This window comes from Suricata suricatta, chromosome 11, assembly GCF_006229205.1.
Source record: "Suricata suricatta isolate VVHF042 chromosome 11, meerkat_22Aug2017_6uvM2_HiC, whole genome shotgun sequence".
NCBI classification, from domain to species: domain Eukaryota; kingdom Metazoa; phylum Chordata; class Mammalia; order Carnivora; family Herpestidae; genus Suricata; species Suricata suricatta.
This window is the reverse complement of record NC_043710.1, coordinates 61,409,816-61,431,208: the sequence shown is the minus strand read 5'-3', so window position 1 is coordinate 61,431,208 and position 21,393 is coordinate 61,409,816.

Sequence of the window (21,393 nt, the reverse complement as noted above, 5' to 3'; positions counted from 1 at the left end):
AGTGTACATGGACCTGTAATTGCTTTTGAACCTCAAAGCAATTAGGCATCCCTTTATTTACAAACAGAAAACAGAGGCATGGTGAGATTAGTATGTTATCAGTGAGAGTACCCAAACAAGAAGTAAAGGTTGAGTTTGACTCTTCTTTCATTTGTTAGAATGAGAAAAATTAGTTTATTGTGGAAATGATTTCCTTTTTTAGAAATCAAATTCCTGCTTTCAAAAGGCTCTTTGCTTTTACACACACAAGAACCTTCTAGTGATCCCTGGATCATATTGATCTCAAGCTGAAGTGTGCAAGGAAATGATAAAAAAAAAAATCTGGGATTTAATGTGTGGATATATTATGGAACCTAATTTTTGCATAATACAAGGTCAGAAACCATGGGTACATCCACAAGAAGAATGTACTATTTTTCCTAACTCTCTTGGTACAGGGACAGGGGATTTTTATTGAGCATTGACTATGAACAAGCCATACACTGGGATGGGATAATCTAGTGTTCTGGAGAGGAAAGTTCTTCCTGGACCCCAAAGCTCACCCTGCTGCCCTTCCCTCTTTGCCCCCTTCAGTTCATCTCAAATATATTGCTAATGAAAATTAAATGTTATTGATATGCTCTAGTCAAGTGACATTAAACTTTGGGAGAGGGTTACAGAAAGAGAATGTGAGATAGCAGCCAAACCAGAAAATGTGATTAAGGAAAGGAAAATAAATGGTAGACATACTATTATATCTAGAAGGCAGAATTAGCCCCCTTCAGGTCCTATTAATCTGCATTTAGTCATAATTGTCTTTATGTAGAGATAGAGGCAAATTCTTATAACAGAACCATATTTTGTTATCTTCAGGGCATGCACATTTTTTGAAATTGTCCTATTTGAATCTTGCTTATTGCTTCCTCTCCTCACAAAATTTAAGTTCCTTGAGAGTAAATGTTTTCTGCCTTGTTTTCTACTCTATTCCCCAAAGCAAGAATTACATAGTTGGAACTCAGTAAATGTTTATTGAATAAATGAATGAATGAATGACTACATTTATTTCCACAAAGGCTGAATTCACTTTATCTTGAATTTACTCACAATATCATGATTTAAGGAGTGTATGTTGTGTGTCTGGGCAGGTATATCTATATATGATGTACATATATGTGTGTGCACATGAGAGGCAACAATGCATAACAGTAAAGTTCATAAACTTGAAATTGTGTCTAGACCTCTTGTTACATGAACTCAGAAAGTTCCATGACTTTCTGAGCATCCTTTACCTTCTCTGTAAAACACTGATAAGATATGATAGTTCCACGCATACCCCCATAACAACACACACTGTACTGCTTTTGCCCTGACTCATCCCTGAGGCTCTGAGAATCTGGCCTGGTAGAAGAATAGGTGATTCTCTCCTGCTAAACCATGCCATATAGATGTGGTCTGTGACTTGCACTTTAGATGTTTACATGCAAGTTTAAAATCAAAGCTGGGCACTTTCTGGAGCCCTAGAACATAGCAGGTATCAGTCCCTCACCAGGTGTGATTGTGCTTCAGACTGGCTTCTAAGAGGGCCTCAGGTTCTGCCTCCAGTGCTCACTGACCAAGGACTCTGATACTATGACCTTTGCCTGCTGCAGGCCTGGCCCCCTCACCTTGCCCTGCAAACTCTTTCCTTGGAGGCTGGGCCCTGCTCTGTTTTCTGCGTTCTAGATATTATGCCAGGATCTTGTGGTTCTATAATTTGGCCAAATTTCTTATATTCTCAGTTGCCATCATCCGATATTTTACTTCTGTCACTTTAGTGGTTGATAGGTCAAACTCAAGTATATTCCTCACCTCTTCTGAATCTCCTTGGGAGATTAAGGAGCTGGAATCTTTTTAGCCAACTAGTCCACTGAATATACCTCAGCTCCATACTGTATTCACTACTGATTCAGTGCTATGTAAAGGGTAAAAGACGGATCTAGAGTGTACAACTTATTGTTTGTGTTTGTGTGTATTGAGGTCAAATCTAACAAGAATCATTGAATACCCTTGCAAAATAAATTTGCCTTGAGATGCAAAGAATATTCTTGGCAAGGCCAATTGCAGTTTCTACTATTTATGAAATATAAGATACATTTCATACCTCAGGTGGGTGGGTTTTTTTTTTTTTTTGCTTTCTTAATATAAGTTGACTATAATAAACTGTAGACAGGTCATTCACTAATGATGGAAATTATCCCATAGTTTTAGCTAAAGATATGCCTACATATCAATACTGGAGTCACATTATAAAGCTGCTCTGAATTCTGTACTATAATATTGAGAGATTTATTAACAGCTGGAGTGGTAAAGATGCCTAATTTAAAGTTTATTAAATATATTTTCACTGTATTGATGGTTTTCCCCAAAAAGGAAGCGAATAAAACTATTGAAATGAATGAAATTATATTCACCTTGTTATTTCTTGAGTGAATAAATCCTTATCATGTTCCTGTAACCCAGCACCATACCTGGCACCTAGCAAGTGTTTAGTAAATGTTGGTTGGATGAAAGAATGTCAGCAACTGACCTTTCTTCTCATGGGTCATAGATGCTGAGAAAGACCAAGGTCAGAGATAATGAGACGTCACAACCTCATGGCCACAGTGAGAATTATGGAAGTGCTTTAGAAGTGAGTTATTTGAAGCTCAGTGGGGAAAGATTCTTCATCTTCCTGGATCTCTGCTGTCACTTTACAAAGAGAAATAAAAACTTATCTTGATGACAAGGGACATTAGGGGATAAAAATGCCAAATACAGTCCGAGTCTAGAGCTCTCGGAGGGCAGTGGGTGAAGCAGTTTGAATAACAGAAAAGTCAATCTTTAGAATCCTCCACAGACGCTCAGAAAGATGTGTAAAGCACTTGGGATTTGATTTTACTTTTCAGGGTTTTCTATTCTGTTCTTGCATTTGCTGTCACTGAGCAGAACAGAAAGCAACTGTGGTAGAATGTTCAGGTTGTATAGTTTTTTTCTTTTTCTTTCATTTTTTCTTTTTCTTCTTTTTTAAGAGGAGAGGAAGAAGGTCGTGGAAGCCTTGTGAGAGAGATGCCTTTTATTCCCCAATAAAAATATCTGTACAACATTTTGCAGTAGGATGTAGAACATGCTCATCTTCCTTGGGGAATAATGTACAAAGAATATGAAGATTTTCTTTGAGTATCTGAGGAACGGATGATGTTAACTACCTTGTTAGTCAATGAAAATTCCTCATATTCTCCTATGACCATATAATAGAGTTACCTATAAAACATGATTAATGACATAGCCCTTACCCTTTAAAGGAAATAGAAAGGAAGCAGTGTTTATTATGTGTCTACCACCTATCCAAAACAATGTTTTTAGAACTTGTAACAACCATATGAAACAGATACAATAATCCATAGTGAAATTGAGACTTAGAAGGTGAAGATGCTTGTGTGTTGGCTCTGTCTGTCCCTTATTACCCATCATGAGTGCTGACTCACCTCGGAGTTCCTTTATCCTTACCTGATAGAGTTAACCTTTTCTTCCTTGGTGTTATCACTATACTTTGTATATGCTTTTGACATTGTAACTCTGTATTTGAATTAATTTCTTTTCAAGTTTTGTTTCCCTTTACCACAGTACAAATCTCTAGATAATCAGGAATTCAGTTTTCATTTCTATATTCTTTGCACCGACCAAGAAATGTTTAGATTTTGAAGCAAATGCCACATAGCCAGTTAGGCATGAAGTCAGAATTTAAATTTAACATTTTGATTCTGAAAGCTCATGTGTTTTTCATTGTACTATGATGCCAAAACTTGAAGACAGACAGAAAGATTAACACAATTATCTTATTAAATACTACACTTAAGTAATATAATTATATCCAATTTACATGCTTAATATAAATATAGCAGGGCTAAGGAATGGGTAGGCAATTCATAGGTCATGCAAACCCAGAAAATGTGAAGCCCTGGGAGAGTGTATCGCTCATGTGATAAGTCTAAGAATTTTGCTTTGGATTCACTAATTTATTATTATTATATAGGTATCACATTATAGGTCCTGTGGGAGGTGGAAAGGTGAAAGCGACAGGAATCCTGCTCTTTCTAAGTTGTCAAATAACATGGTGTAAAAAAAATGTGCACATGTTGCAGTGCACTTCGTTGTGAGTAATTTATCTTACAGAGCCATAATTCCCTCATGTCTAAATTGATGCTAATAATATCACTTAAAATAATCATAAAAATTAAAATAGGTAGCATGAAATTTTGTCTGGTGCCTAACATAGATGAAGATCAGTCAATCAATGTTATTCTTTGGCTCAAATGTAGATATGAATATGGATGTGGATATAGACTTAAATGAGAGGTTCTCAATGTGGGGGAGAGGGATTTTTATTTCCCCACAGGATATGTGACAATTTCTGGAGATGTTTTTGGTTGTCACAACTCAGGGTGTGCTACTAGCATCTAGGGAATAGAAGCCAAGGACATTGCTAAACATCTGCCAATACACAGTACAGTCAGTCCCCCACAACAAAGAATTACATAATTATTTGGCCCAAAATACTCTGGGATATAAATGTAGGTACAGATGCAGATATAAAAAGTACTAAGTGTCACAAGTATCAGGACTAGTTCTAAGAAACTATAGGGGTGGGAGAAAAATTACTCTGAATCTGAGTAAATTTATGAAAAGTAGGTTTTTTCTGGGCTTTGAGATGTAGCCAGGTGAAGAGAGAAAGAGCAAATGGAATTTTAGGAGGAACTTGACTAATGGAGAAAAGAATCTTGAGGGTCAAGAACAGGATTTCCAACCATACAGTGAAATCTAGTAGAATAAGTAGAGGACTGATAGGACTGTATAATAAGGACAATGGCATAGGAGACAAGGTGTGTAGAAGAAGCGACATGAAGACTCCTGTATGAGAGAAAGGATGAGGAGCATGCAAAGAGCACATATTACATTCCTTCAGTCATTAAAAAGGATTGAATGTCCCATGGATAGCAGAGACTTACCAAGGAATAGAAATAAAAACATACAAGAGGCACAGGTCCTAAATTCACAAAAGGAAAACTTGTAAAATTTGATAATATATTGTATGTATTGAAAAAAACAGGTTAGAGGTTAGGGATGAAAAAGAATGCATCTTTGATATGAGAAAGAAATTGCTAACTAAGTCATGATGCTCCTTTTTCTTCAGTATGATTTCCCTATGGGAAGTCCAAGGAGCTGGATTGCTACATCCAAACTAGGTCACTAATTTATTTTGTGAACCCGGGCACGGTCCTCAACCAATCAGATTCTCATTTGATTGTTTGTAAAGCATAGGTACCAGTGCTTTCTCTGAGAATTAAACAACCTCAGTAAGTACAGCTACATGCATATACACACAAGGCATTATTGTTATTATTGCGCATATTCTGGACTGAAGACCACTTTCACATAGGATTTCAAAAATATCTGTTTTTTAAATTACTTAGATGCTTTTAAGCTATGACTACTTATAAGACTGATTTTTTCCCACTACCTTTTACTGATATCAAAAGTCCAACTTTAATTCTTTTTTATTTTTTGAAGTTACTTATTTATTTATGTTTTTATTTATTTATTTTAAAGGGTTGTGGATGGTGAGACAGGGAGAGAGAGAATCCTAAGCAGGCTTAGCGCTGTCAGCACAAGCCTGCCATGGGCTTCAATCTCACAAACCATGAGATCGTGACCTGAGATCAAGACTTGAATATCCATATTTAGTCATTATCAATTAATATACTTTCCTAAGTGGAAATTAAGTCTATAGTATCTCGATGCCAGATACTAATGGGATAAAAATATAATCCTTATCCTTTAGGAATTAATAATGTTAAGTTTTAAAGGGGAGATCAGTTGGACATACATATAGCAAGCCAAAATGGGATGTAAGTAATTGTGCATATCTAATTTATATAATACTTTTATATATTTTATCTCACCTGTTATTTACAAATATTCAGTGAATAATACCATATATTTTTACTATTATTATTATTACCTCACCCCCATTTTATGTTTGAAGCAATGGGGGCCTAGAATTATCCTAGTATCTAAGTAAACAATGTTGAATAAGATAAGATTGTTCTTTCTGGCCATTTCTAATCTAAGAGGAGGCAGAAATCCCAAAAGTTAAAAAAAGGAATAAATAGTGTGTTACAAACAACTTTACATTGGTAGTGACTTCAAATGTGGCACAGTGAATGTTTGTTATTATTGATACCGTCAGTCATAGAGAAGTTAAATTCTGGAATTGCTGGTATGTCAAGTGTGTATCTTCTTTTACATATGATCTTAGATATTCTTTAGTGTTTCATATGAAAAAGTAATGAGTGATAAATGAAAAAAAAGTCAATGGTCTCCATTTGGTGGAGATTGTGTCTCAGAGAGGTCAAATAATTTGTGTAGGAATTGATCTTGTGTCCATGTATGTGATGGTGAAGGGTAATCCGAGTGAAGTGGCATCCTTTTATCCCTGACAACATCCTGAAAGGTTACTTCCACATCTTCTCAGTGGTGGGAAGACACCTAATCAAACTGTGAAGGCATATTTCACTTCATGAGATTTATACCACAAAGTGGCAGAAATAAAGTCACTCATGACAGAAAATGGTATCTCATCACACACCGCTCTGGGTATCAAGTTATCCAAACACAGTTTGTTTAAAAATTGGACTGGCCCTACTGGAATTCATAAAGCACTTGGTTTCTTAGATAATTTAAGGTGTGACTATTGTGATGGTAGTAATTGTCTAAGCAGACAGGAACTTGAGAATTAGAATAATAAGATTAAATGTTCTGTCCACATTGCTACAAATGGCCATATTTCATTCTTTCTCATTGCCATGTAGTATTCCATTGTATAGATAAACCACATCTTGATCCATTGATGGATATATAGGCTCTTTGCATGATTTGGCTATTGTGGACAGTGCTGCTATGAACATTGGGGTACATGTGCTCCTATGCATCAGCACTTCTGTATCCCTTGGGTAAAACCCTAGCAATGCTATTGCTGGGTCATAGGGGAGTTCTACTAATAGTTTATTGAGGAACCTCCACACTATTTTCCAGAGCAACTGCACCAGTTTACATTCCTACTAACAGTATAAGAGGGTGCCCATTTCTCCACATCCTTGCCAGCATCTATAGCCTCCTGATTTGTTCATTTTAGCCACTCTGACTGGCATGAAGTGGTAACTCAGTGTGGTTTTGATTTGTATTTCCCTGATGATGCATGATGTTGAGCATCATTTCATGTGTCTGTTGGTCATCTGGATGTCCTCTTTGGAGAAGTATCTGTTCATGTCTTCTGCGCATTTCTCTGGAACTCAAGGGTATTATGCTAAGGGAAGCAAGTCAGGCAGAGAAAGACAGATACCATATGTATTCACTCATATGTGGAAGAGGAGAAACTTAACAGAGGACCACAGGGGAAGGGAATGGGATATTAAGTACTGAGTACAAACTGAGGGTTGATGGAGGTTGGGGAGAAGGGCAAATGGGTGATGGGCATGGAGGATGGCACTTGTTGGGATGAGCACTGGGTGTTATGTGGAAACCAACTTGACAATAAACTACATTAAAAATAAATAAGTGATTCCCATAAACATGTTTTTATTAAATATTGAGGTAATCTTTCCTCCTTTGTTCATAAAACTCATACTCAAAAAAAAAAAGAATAAATGTTAACTTATTTGTATTTCAAGCTGGTGATGTTATCTCAACACACAGATGAGAACACACTGTCATTGAACCAAATAATAATAACTACCATTTCCTGAGCCTCTACTAGGTAACTAGGAGATTTCTAAGCACTGTTTGATAGATTTTTTCATTTAACTCTCAGAATAGACACAAAGTGCAGGCATTGTTATCCCTGTTGTACAGATTAAGAAGTAGAGGTTTAGGCATAAAATGACTTGCCTTGGATACACACCCTAGAAAGGATGCATTATGGACCTTAAAGCTGTCTTCTAGTTTCAGTACACTTCATACATCATTAGTTTCCTCCTGCTTTTCTTTCCTAAGTTTCTATAGTAGAGGAGGCTTGTGGCCCAAGTGGAGGAGCAAAAGTATTGTGACCATAGTGACTTCCTTTCATACTATTACTCATTAAGTAGAATGAGTGAGAAGGAGACAGGAGTAGGTGGCAGAAGTGGCCACAGCATATATGACTACAGAAGTGGCCATACTTTAATATTGTCATTTCTGAAAGAACTGTGTGATTAGTTTTAAAATAGATGTACATTCACTGAGGACCCGATGTATTGTAAGGCACATTGTCAGGTGGGTGTTTTACATTTATTTATAGATGAGACAACTGAGACTATGGGGTTTCAAGAGGTTGGTTAGGTTCACTGATGGAGACAAGATTAAAACAACAACTATACTGTTGGTGGGAATGTAAACTGGTACAGCCGCTCTGGAAAACAGTGTGGAGGTTCTTCAAAAAACTATCCATAGAACTCCCCTATGACCCAGCAATAGCACTGCTAGGGATTTACCCAAGGGATGCAGAAGTGCTGATGCATAGGGACACATATATGCTAATGTTCATAGCAGCACTGTCAACAATAGCCAAATCATGGAAAGAGCCTAAGTGTCCGTCACCTAATGAGTGGATCAAGAAGATGTGGTATATATATATATACATACAATAGAGTATTACATGACAATGAGAAAAATGAAATCTGGCCATTTGTAGCAAAGTGGATGGACCTGGAGGGTGTCATGCTAAGATAAATAAGTCAGGCAGAGAAGGACAGATACCATATGTTTGCACTCATAGGTCTAACAGGAGAACAGGAGAAACGTAATGGAGGACCAGGGGGAGGGGAAGGAGGAACGAGGGTTGGGGAGAGAGAGGGACACCAAAACATGAGAGACTATTGAATACTGAAAATGAACCGAGGGTTGAAGGGGGAGAAGAGGGGAAAGGGAGGTGGTGGTAATGGAGAAGTGCACTTGTGAGAAAGAGCACTGGGTGTTATATGGAAACCAATTTGACAATAAACTATTAAAAACAACAACAAAAACCAAAACAAAACACCGATTCCAAGTTCATTGTTTTCCTTATACTGCTTTGCCTTTTTGAGAGTAGGAGGACATAGAAGTAGAAAATGCAAGGTAGTACTAGTTTGCTTGACTAGAAGGAAAAAAAATTGGCCAATTGGAACCATTCAATAGTGGAAGGATTATCTCTGACATGCTGAACTCTGTGTCCTTAAAGCATTAAAGTTGAAACTATATATGAGGGTACTGCTGTAGAAGCAATTATTGCCCTTGGTGAGTGGTTGAGGTAATGAATTTCATGTTTCCTTCCAATGCAATGGAACTATTCTAGGAACCTATGAATGATTTGGAAAGGTGGTACATACCAAGCAGTTTCCAAAGAATATTGCATTGCCATTCCTGCTGTTAAGAGCATCTAGTCACTGGGAGCCTAGAGTTTCAATCCATGGCTCAATGCGTTCAGTCAGTGGAATTCTCCAGAGTAGTAATTATTCTTGAGACTTGTTTTGCACATCCTACACTATTAGTGAAACAGAGAGGGTCTCTGCATTTCAAAGGGAAGATTGGTCAGGGATACCCTCCATCTACTGGTCCAAATACTGGAATAGCAAACTGTAACTAGGACCAATTTGAAGTCAGACATTTAGAAGGATATAGGTGATATGTCAAAATACATTACATAAAGCAATTTTGAGTTTGGAAGGAGACTGAAATCAGGAGCCAAATAAAAACAGAATATGTCAAATAGTTCAGAATCCAAGGGATAATTGGAAATCAAAATGGTCATGGATTGATGACACCAAAATATTTAACAAATATATATCAACTTCATCTGATGGACAGAACATCATGCTGAATGTTGAGGAAATAGTAATATTACTGAGATGAATAATACATTTTTCCTTAATCAACTAATAGTCTAGTGGGAAGATATACATATAACAAATAAAAGTAGATTGCAATAATAATGGTACCTTTCTAAATGTAGTCTGTTACTCTTGATTTTTCATTCAATATTATGTTGGTAAAATTCATCCACTGTGTTATATGTAATTAAAGTTTATTAATTTTCAGTACCAAATCATTATACATCATGTGATTTTATTATAATCCAAATCTCAGAATTAATACAAAATACACGATATATTGCTCAAGAATTAAAGCACACATACTTACAATAGAAACAAAATTAAGAGGCTTATAAACACAAATCCGGGATAGTGATATCTCTGAGATAAAATGAAAAAATAGGCTAGGGAAGAAGCACATAGATAGATATTACAATAGTGGTAATGTCCCAGTTCTTAAGTGTAGTTATAGGTTCATAGCTATTTATTTTAATGTTTAACCAACACACATATACACACATAAGTATGTGTATACACATACATATCCATATATACAACACATATTATTTACATGTGTGATATAAAACATAATAACACATTTAAAATTTTTCAATTTTAATATACAGTACATTATATGGATATATGTACATGTAACGACCAAGAAAAAAGAAGTCAGTTATTTGGGGTCGGGGGTTGGCAGATGAGATTTTAAAAAGGAAGATATAGAGGATGGTATATCTCAGCTGGTTTTCTAAGGAAATGTGTAAATGTTTATCTCATTCAGAGAGAAGGGCATTCTAGGTAGAAGAATTGAAATGCCTGCCCTGGAAGCCTTTTTCTCTATTTATGTGCCATACTTACTATTCCCTATATCCCTAGTAGCACAATATACAATAGTATAATTATATGTATATTATATATGGTGTGGATATATATATATAATGTATAATATTGATACATAAAATATATATACATCATATATATAATGTAACAATATAGGATTGTCACATAAATGAACATACTCAGTATTAATAGAATGTGGTGCATGGATGTGTGCATGTGGGGAACTCATAGGAAAAAAACGATTGAACAAGCAGAAAATGTCTACCTAAGAAGTTTGATTACTGTGCAAAGGATTTTAGGAAAGTAATATGCTGTTTTAAGCAGAAGAGAGACAAATTTGGATTTGAATGGCAGATCCCTCTGGCTACAATGTTGAGGATGGTTTGGAGGTGGGAATTGGGGATAAGACCTTGTAAGTATAAGAAATAAGAAGGACAGTTGGAAGGTGTTGAACTGGTCCCAGCCAGTTTAAGGTTTAAGGTGTGGTAAAGTGCAGCTGAGGTAATAACCTTGGAAATGGCCAGGAAAGAATTTTCAGATTGTTAATGAGGAAACTAACAAGGAGACATTTTCATTGTTGTGAGTCTAGAAAAAAAGTTGCCAGTATCTATAGCATATTTCTCCTGATCTTAAAGAGATGCAAGTCTTACCCCAATGTTTAACAAAGGTTGTATATATTTTTCTCTCTTTCAACTTCCTGGATTTTAGTTTTGGTTGGATGTACACTACTTCTTTGAACAACGTATTTTAGAAGACTTGTAAAAGTGTACATTATCTTCTAGTAGTGGCTTAAAATGCGTGTTTTGCTTGTGAAATGCAGCTCCCCCACACTTTTTTTTCTTTTGCATATGGGATAATGCAATGGTTCCCTACAAATGATTCTAAAGGCATGAACTGAACTTCTTGGTCTTGCCTTTTATAACTCTGGCACAATATCAGGTCACATATTCATTTATACTAAAGATATTTGATACTTGCTCTGGTGGGTGCTATGGTGAGCTACCCAAATTTTCCCTTCTTTTTTAATGTTTATTTATTTATTTATTTTGAGAAAAAGAAAGAGAGCAGATTAGGGGTAGAGAGAGAGGGATAGAGAGAATCCCAAGCAGGCTCCATGCTGTCAGCAGAGAGCCTAATGTGGGGCTCAGTCTCACAAACTTTTGTCATTTTGTTTTAATGGAGATGATTGTTATATCATCAAACACATGTTATAAACTGTTATCATCTCTTCCTATCTCAATTTGAATGAAAATTCTGAGACCAAGTGTTTATAAAGGAATATAGGGGATACTAAGCATTACTTGAGAGGTTAAGTGGAAAGATTGGTAGTTAAAACATCTAGAGAGAAAAAGAGATCTGTGAGAGGAGAGATCTGTGTACTGACATTCATTTCTTAATTCATTAAATATATACTTATTGATCTACTTATCATGTGCTGACTGCTGCTGTAGCTCCTGGGAATATCACAGTGAATAAGCACCCAACTCCCTGTCTGCATGAAGATTGACATGCACTGTGCATCTTGTGCATGGAGGGTCTCGTGTGCTGTTTATGGAAGGCAGTTCAGTGCAAGGAATTGTCTCCAGATGGGCTGATCTCTGCAAAGTGGGAGACTCTCTGCAAAATGGAAATCTCCCTTATTTTTCAATCAGTGCCAAGAGATCTGATTACTTATGGCTCTGTAGAGGCTAATTAGGTATCTTGGTTGCACTTAGGTTGTATGACAGCGTGGACATTAGTTTCCCATGTTTACACAGAAAACAAAACAAAACAATTTTTCAGTGTATACTCATGTTAACATGGCATTAGTATTACATTTAGTAAGCTTACCTAATCATCCAAATTATAGAAAAAGTCTAGCATACAGTGTTTAGTAGTCTAGTGTATGTATATATATATATGTGTGTGTGTACACACACACACACACACACATACATACACACACACATATGACTGTTTCCTTCCTTGGACCACTGTGAAATGGGTATTTGCAGATTTAAATTTAAAGGTCATAATACAAAGAAAGAACCAAATTTGGGTTATAGTTCTACAAAGTAGGTTAATTTTAACTGAAGATTTAGAAGTATTAAAGACAATACCTAGGAAGAATTTTTATTTCATGCTTTGAAAAGAACTAAGCAGAGAACAGTTTTTAAAGTTCAAGATACAGGTGAGCCGAGAGGAACCCTGAGTGGATACTCAAGGTTTGGTTCTCATTCCGGTATTGAGACTAACTCAGGTTGTGATTTAGGAGAATGATTTGGACAGAGTAGTACTGGCTTCTAATAGGAGATAGTCTATATTCTAGGATAATATTTTGGAAAAACTGTCAAATGTACTGGGTCTGTATAATCCAGTAATGTAGAGCTGACAAGAAGGATTATAACTATAGTGAGAGATATCTATGATCACTCCTACAAGGATTATTAGTACTACTACACTGTTACTGCTACTGTCAGACTTTATTACTTTATTATAATAAATATTATATATGTTTATACATCTGTTATCCATTGTCAAGCACTTATTATATGGCACAGTGTTCTAATGCTATTTATACATTTAATAATTTAATCAAGAAAACAATGCTATAAGATAAGTACTATTATTATTTCCATTTCACCAATGAGGAAACTGAAACATAGGAAGTTCAAGTAATTTTGTCTCAATAACACAGTTAGTACTTGATTGGGCCAGCATGTGTTTCCATACAATCTGACTGCAAGAACACATGCTATTCAGTGAGAGCTGACCAAAGGTGAAATAGGCAGAGAAAGCTTGATCCTAAAACCTCTTCAGGTGGAGGCTAGAATGAATACTTGATTGAAGGGCATGCAGATACCAAATGAATATTAAGAAAGATCACATCAAGAGTTCTTTCTCATCCTGAGATGTTCCATTCAATACGAGCTCTAGGAGCTAACCAAGTTTCCCAAATTAAGTTTTCAAAAATAATATTGGACTATGTAAGAATCAAGCGTTTTCAGTTTTACTACATAATGTATTTGGATATGCTTAGAACTGTTTTCATCCTTTTTTAAAATACCCATAGGGTCTAATAGAGAACCTCTACATAGTATATGTGCTAATATATATTTGTTTATTATGATCTTGCTGCTACTATGTCTATAAGCAAAGGCACCATTTCTAGACAATGTGATAAACTGGAAGGAGCACTAGAATTGGAGCCCAAAGTCCTTGGCTGTAGCCTGAACACATAAGGTGCTGGGAGTGTAACCATGTACAAATAACAAAAAACTTATTTGGCTTTACTTTAAACAATTGTAAAATGGAGGGGGTAACAATGATCGCTGCCTGACCATATTGAAGATTGGCTTCTAGGGCCGAGATTCTCATTCACAGAACCTTTTACTCCTATAAAGAAAATTCAAATGAGCTTTAATTATTATGCTTTAACACCAACAAGTATATAACCAGCAATTATAAGTATCCCAATATTATTATTATTTTTTTTTGAGACTTAAGGTTGTTTCATCACCCTTAATTTTAGTTCAACCACTTTTTTTTCTGTTTGTTTCTTTGGAAACTTAAAACATAACTATACCAGACTTCCAATCTAAATGCTGGGTTTTGACTTAAAGATGAAAAGACTTAATGTTTTATTCTTTTCCTCGACCATCTTTCTTTTAATAGAGGTTAAATATGATTATATTTTGAAATTAAGAGATTTCTTTCCATATTGCTAAGGGGAACCCAGAGCTACTGATGAATGGAAACACCATGAAAGCTTTGAGCCCCAACCTGATAAATTCTGGTACACCACTCACTAACAAGCTGAAGTGAGGAGATAAAGGTGACAGTAAACACACATCAGACAATTTATATTGCTTCTGGGGAAAGGTTGAACTACTCAATATATCCACAATGCTTTGTTTGTTTTGCTTTCTTTTATAAAGCACCCTTTGAAACATAGGTTCAAAACAGGACTTCAGAAAAATGAGTATAGTGGGGTTAAGGACACATCTTATGATTGTTTCCTCTTTCTCTATTCTGCTTGCTATACAGGGAAGTAGAAGAGACATATATGCCAATGTCATATATTTATTTAATCTATCCTTGTTGCCTCACAAAATACCATAAACGAGGTGGCTTAAACAACAGAAATTAATTTTCTCACATTTCTGGAGGTAGAAGTCCAAGATCAAGGTGCACACATGGTTGGTTTCTGGTGTCTCTCAAAATCAAGATGCACTCATGGTTGGTGAGTGTCTTCCTCACTTGGAGATGGCTGCCTTCTTGTTGTGATCTCACATCGTGGGCACTAATTCCATCATCAGGACCTCAGCCTCATGACTTCATCTAAACTGTCTCCCAAAGTCCACACACCATTAGAGCTTTGACCTGTGAATTTGAGGGAGACATAATTCAGTCCATAGAGCATAATTGCTGATTTGAAGTTGGCACAACTAATTGTTTCACTCTCTTTGTATGTAATAAGGAGACGTGATACAAAAGGCTTTCTCTCTTCTGTATTTTATTTTATTTTGTACATCAAGCTTTTCTTGATGTTTTGTTTGTCTTGATGACTCCCCTTGTTAGAATATTCCTGTTACAAAACAATAACAAGAACAAAAGGCTTTATTTAATGATATCAGTCAAATCTGGGAGATTCAATGGTTGGAATTAGAGTGACCTAGATTGAGAAGCCAATATCTGATTTCTGAAGAAGATGTTAATTTTTCTATTCAGAGAATATTTTATTTGGGTTTGCTTTTCTAAGTAGTTTATGAATGATCTAGGAATGAACAAAAGCTCATTTTTCTTTCAAAAAACAGCATGACATTTTTTAATGTTTATTTACTTTTTTTAATAGTTTATTGTCAAATTGGTTTCCAGCATGACATTTTTAAATCAATATGGATTTTAGAGTCATACAGAGTTTGTTTTGAGTTGCACCTTCATTGTTTTCTAGATGTATGGCTTCCAACAAATTTCTTTACCTCTAAATTCAAGTTCTTCATTGATAATATGAGCTAATGACACCATCTTAGAGTTTTATTTTGTAGATTTAATAATTATACAAATACAGAGGACCACTGGAATGTAGCAGATGATCAGAGATCTTATTTCTCTCCATTATCTGCCTTTAAGATGTTGGCCAAAGGGGCACCTGGGTGATCTGGTCATTAAAGTGTCCAGTTCTCATTTTGGGTGAGGTCATGATCTCAGGGTCATGAAATGGGCCCTGCATTGGGCTCCACATTGAGCATAGAATCTTTGACTCTGCTTAAAACTCTCTCTGTCTCTCTGTCTCTCTCCCTCTCTCCCCTGCCCCTGTGACCCACTTACACTCTCGTTTTGTATAAATAAATAAATAAATAAATTCTAAAAATATATTTTAAAAAAGGTATTGGCCTAGGAGCACAAATTTTCAGTTATAAGTAAATTCTAAGGATCTAATGTAATGTGGCAAATATAGTTAATAGTACAGCATACTATACCTGAAGAAAGAAGTTAACTACATGTGGTGATAGATGTGTTTATCAATTTGATTGTAACTTCATTTGATTGTGTTAATCATTTCACAATGTATATCAAATTAGATAGTATAATTTACTTATCTGTAGTCAAATTTATCAATTATTCCTTAATAAAGTTGAAAAGAATAAAATAAAATATGATTAAAAAAGGTAAAAATATACCCTGCTAGAATAAGGCTTTTACTAGATAATGACAACTTGGATTATCACTGGCCAGCCAAGATTTCTAATAGGAATTGCTCTTGAGAGTTGTAAATCTAGTTGATTTCATGACTGGTGGTCTTGCCACTAAGATTAGTGAAACAATTAAGAGTGGTTTTGGCTGAAAGTAACAGATATTCAGCCTAACAAAGTCTTTAACACACAAGGATTTACTTTTCTAATATAACAAGAAATCTGGACATAGGGAGTCTGGGGCTAGTTCAGGGGCTTCATTAAAGGCCAATTTTTTTTCCTGTTTCTATTTCACTATTTATAACGTATTAGCTAACTGTCTCATCTTCGTAAGCAAACTTAGCAGTAACAGGCATCATTTCTCTTTGAAGGCAAGAAGGGACATTCTCAGCTGTGTCTTTATCTATTAACATATAAACAGAAGATTCCCAGAAATTCCTCAACTGACACAATTTATGTGTCATTCTCTGAATTGTGTCTCAGGAACCACCAACTTACAGGAGATGTTAGTAAATAATCAGTTACTTTTTTTACCCTTGAGGCCTGTGAGGTGAGCCAACAAGCAGTCTCAGTTATATTCAGTAGATAGTACCTACTAGGGTCTGTTCAGTAAACATTAACTGAGCATCTACTAAGTGTCAAACACTGTGACAGAAGTTGAGGCAGTTAAAGTAAAATCAAATCAAAAGACAAAATATTGTCTTTCTTCTTGAGGAACTTAGTCACATGAGAAAGATAAGTAACTGAATAATTAAACTCTAATTACATAAATATTTGTAAGGCCACATTTCTAGAATCTAGATGAACTTCTTTCAAAGGTTACTTTGGTAATAACCAAGATTATTTCACAGTATCCATCAGTGTCATAGTGCTAGGCTCTTCCATGTGAGCAGGACAGTGAAAATCTTTATTCGATGACCTTGAAAAGCTCTCTGAATAATCAGGGATTCAGTTCCGAGTTGAGGTGGCATGTCTGTGGAAAAGAGTAAATTAAGTTGAAAAGTTATAGTAAGTAAATTCTAGAGCAAAAAAGCTTTTCACATTTTTTAAAATATTTATTTTTGAAAGAGAGACAAACAGAGCAGGAGCAGGGGAGGGGCAGAGAGAGAGGGAGACACAGAATCCAAAGCAGGCTCCAGGCTCTGAGCTGTCAGCATAGGGCCTGCATTAGGGCTCCGACCCACGAACCATGAAATCGTGACCTGAGGTGAAGTCCAGCGCTTAACTGACTGAGCTACCCAGGTGCCCCTCACATTGTTTTAAAAAAACATATTGAGGTTCTAATATCTCAGTAACTTAACAGGAAGCAGTTATATTAATAGGTCACAGTTGTATGCACTGCCATAGTTTGGATCCTATATAATCTCTTCACCATATTGTGGGGTTTGGCAAACTTTGTCTATAAAAGGCCAGATAACTTGGCTTTCCAAGTCCCTGTCATCTCTGTGGCAATTACTCAACTCTGCCATTGTAGTGCACAAGATGACATAGACAATGTATAACTAAATGAGTATTGCTGGGTTCCAATGAGACTTTATTCATAGAAAGAGTTGGCAAGTGAAATTTGGCCCATAGATCATAGTTTGCTAATCTCTGCCATAGTGGTACCCCAAATCTTTGATTCTTTTCATTGTACAATAGAGTATGTAGTTATTAATTATAGTAGCATATTCACAGTTGAAAACTGTGATTATTGAAAACATTTCAGGTTGAAAACTTTTGCCATGTTTTTTTTAAGTTAAATTTCCTCTCCACTTTTAGCTAAGGAGGAGACTATTAATAATAATGTATAGTCCAAGAAAATTTCCCTGTAAAGGGGCTCAAACATACATAGCTGTGTTCTCTGCAATTATTTTAATGGGAAAATATAGTGTATATATTTTATGTGGAGAGCATTAGCAAGATATTTTCTTTAATTTGGGTCCCTCATGTGTACTGTGTCTTGTGTAATACATGGAGATGATCTATTCTAGCTTTTAGCAGTAATGGGATTGGTGGCTTTGAAAACTGTAGAAACTTAGTATGGATCAAAGACAAGAGAATAATATAGTTAGGAGCTCAAACAGCAGAAGTCATTAGGCCTCTGGGTGAAAACTGGAATGAGAAGAAAGATGTTGCTGCATGCACTCATTGATATACCTGTCCTGGAAAGTCTCACCTGCGCAGCTGAAGAGCTACTACCTAAGAGGAAATTAGCAGGGATTTTCTGAGCTTAAAGATGGGAATTCAGGAGCCAGCCTCTTCAGTGTGACAATGAAAAATGGGTTATGTGACCTCAAAAGTGACTTCCAAAGCTAATATTCTGTGAAGTCTGCAGCTGTGGTGGCTATCCTGGGTCACCATCTCAGGAGGAAGCCTAATGCCTCATAGCCAGCCATGCTTTGAGTAAACATGGTCACCTACATGCCTTCATGAGCTGTCTTTTGGTCCCTGAACCCCATCTGTGGCCACTGTCCCTGTCCTCCAAGGGTAACAGAAATCAATCCTTGGGCCTGAGTGTGAACTGTCAGCCTAACAGAATTGCCAGTTTCCTTTGGGCCAGGATAAGTTACCTTCTTCCTCACCTCTTTCTCCCTCTTCTTAGAACTAAGAATATAACTACATCCTTTCCTTCTTCCTACATGGGACATCATCGCATGTATTCAGAAAAGAACTGAAAGAGTATAGGACCAGAAAACAATCTATCTCGAAAGTGATAGTTAATGATGAAAGGTCCCAAGATACCCAAGTTAAAGATGAGAAAAAAGATTTAAGAGGATGTATGACTTTTATGAAGTTCCACAGTGGTGAAACTTAGACCCAAATTCAGGGCTTAGATGCTAGAAAACAGTGGGATTTTTTTGTTTATTGGGGTTTTTCTTTTGTTTCATTTTATTTTTTCTGTTGTTTTCACACTAGTCCATCAGGATGATTTTCCTAATTCCATGAGAAAAAGGTAAATTTATATTATCAATAACAATAAATAATTGGAAAGTTAATAAAAAGATACATAACAATATATTTCAAGAATTCTAAACTTTTTATATTGCTTCATTTTTTTACATTCATCACAATCATAGTAGGCATTACTATTGTCATCATTGTCAAAGAAGGAAAGTAGACATTTGATGGCTGGGTGGAAGAACCGTTCTTGCCTCATTCAGTGGTCCTATGTAGCATTGCTCCTTTTCAGTCTCTGCCTTGGGAAAAAATTATATACATTTTGCAAGACCTTTCAATCTTCTATTTGAAATTCTACTAAATTCTCAGTAGATTAATAATAAATAATAAAACATTGCAATAAAACAGGGAAGAAAATAAATTATTTGCAAATATTGAAGCAACAGCTGGTTCCATTCTTTAAGATTGGCCCAGCCTCTCTCTTGACTGAGGGTTAGCATTGGTAGGAAGCATGATATTTGTGTTATAGGAAGCCTACAAACACAGGAAGCATGGGATAATTCACACATTATATATATATACTGCATATATACGTATTTGTATACACATACACTTATATAATCTCCAGAGCAAGAGAAACAAAGGGCTCTGTCTTATTCCATTCTGATGTCATTGAGAAGGAAGCCTCTTTCTAACCTTAAGTTATTTACTTTTATTATGTCCTGAGGTCAGTAACTATGCAAGACCACAGCATCTGATGTATTGCTAACATTAATCTGGGCAAGCTGGCTTGTTCTGTAGGGATAACAGAGGAGATAAAAGGTATTGTGTAAATAAATTACACCTACCTGTAACTAAGCTTGTTTTCCCATCATCTAGCCTGTGATATTTTTCTTTCTCAATTAATGGCTTCCTTAAGAGAAGTCAATTTTCAGAAAATTCTATACAGTGCTTACTTTATAAAAATAAAATATAGTCAACATTCTGTGTGTTGGCATTATCTTCCATGGAGAAATCTGTTTATCTAAAATGAATTGGGAAGTTGTGGAGCCTATTGAGATGGAGGGACCCTAAGACCCAGCTTATTTAGGTTTGAATCTCAGTGTAGCCATTTATTTCTTCTATGACTGGTGAGAAAATCATCCTTTCTTTGTAACCTTAGGAATTCCATTATGTGGGAACAATATACTGATTTCTAAAGAGTTGCTATAAGGCTTCACTAGCTAAATGCATGTTGCATTCCTACCAACAGTGTAAGAGAGTTCCCATTTCTCCACATCCTTGCCAGGATCTATAGTCTCCTGATTTGTTCATTTTAGCCACTCTGAGTGGTATGAGGTGGTATCTCAGTGTGGTTTTGATTTGTATTTCCCTGACGATGAGTGACTTTGGGCATCGTTTCATGTGTCTGTTGGCCATCTGGATGTCTTCTTTGGACAGTGTCGATTCATGTCTTCTCCATTTCTTCACTGGATTCTTTGTTTTTCAGGTGTGGAGTTTGGTGAGTTCCTTATAGATTTTGGATACTAGTCCTTTATCCAGTCTGTCATTTGCAACTATCTTTTCCCATTCCATAGGTTGCCTTTTAAATTTTGTTGATTATTTTCTTTGCCACGTAGAGTCTTTTATCTTGATGAGGTCCCAATAGTTCATTTTTGCTTTTGATTCCTTTGCCTTTGGAGATGTATCAAGTAAGAAATTTCTGCAGCTGAGATCAAAGAGGTTGTTTCCTGCTTTCTGCTCTAGGGTTTTGATGGTTTCCTATTTCACATTCAGGTCCTTCAGCCATTTTGAGTTTATTTTTGTGTATTGTGTAAGAAAGTGGTCTAGTTTCATTCTTCTGCATGTTGCTGTCCAGTTCTCCCGGCACCATCTGCTAAAGAGACTTTCTTTTTACCATTGGATACACTTCCCTGCTTTATCAAAGATTAGTGGGCCATACACTTATGGGTCCAATTCTGGGTTCTATATTCTGTTCCATTAGTTTGTGTGTCTGTTTTTGTGTCAATACCATACTGTCTTGATGATTACAGCTTTGTAGTAGTAGCTAAAGTCTGATATTGTGATGCCTTCTGCTTTGGTTTTCTTCTTCATTATTACTTTGGCTATTTGGGGCC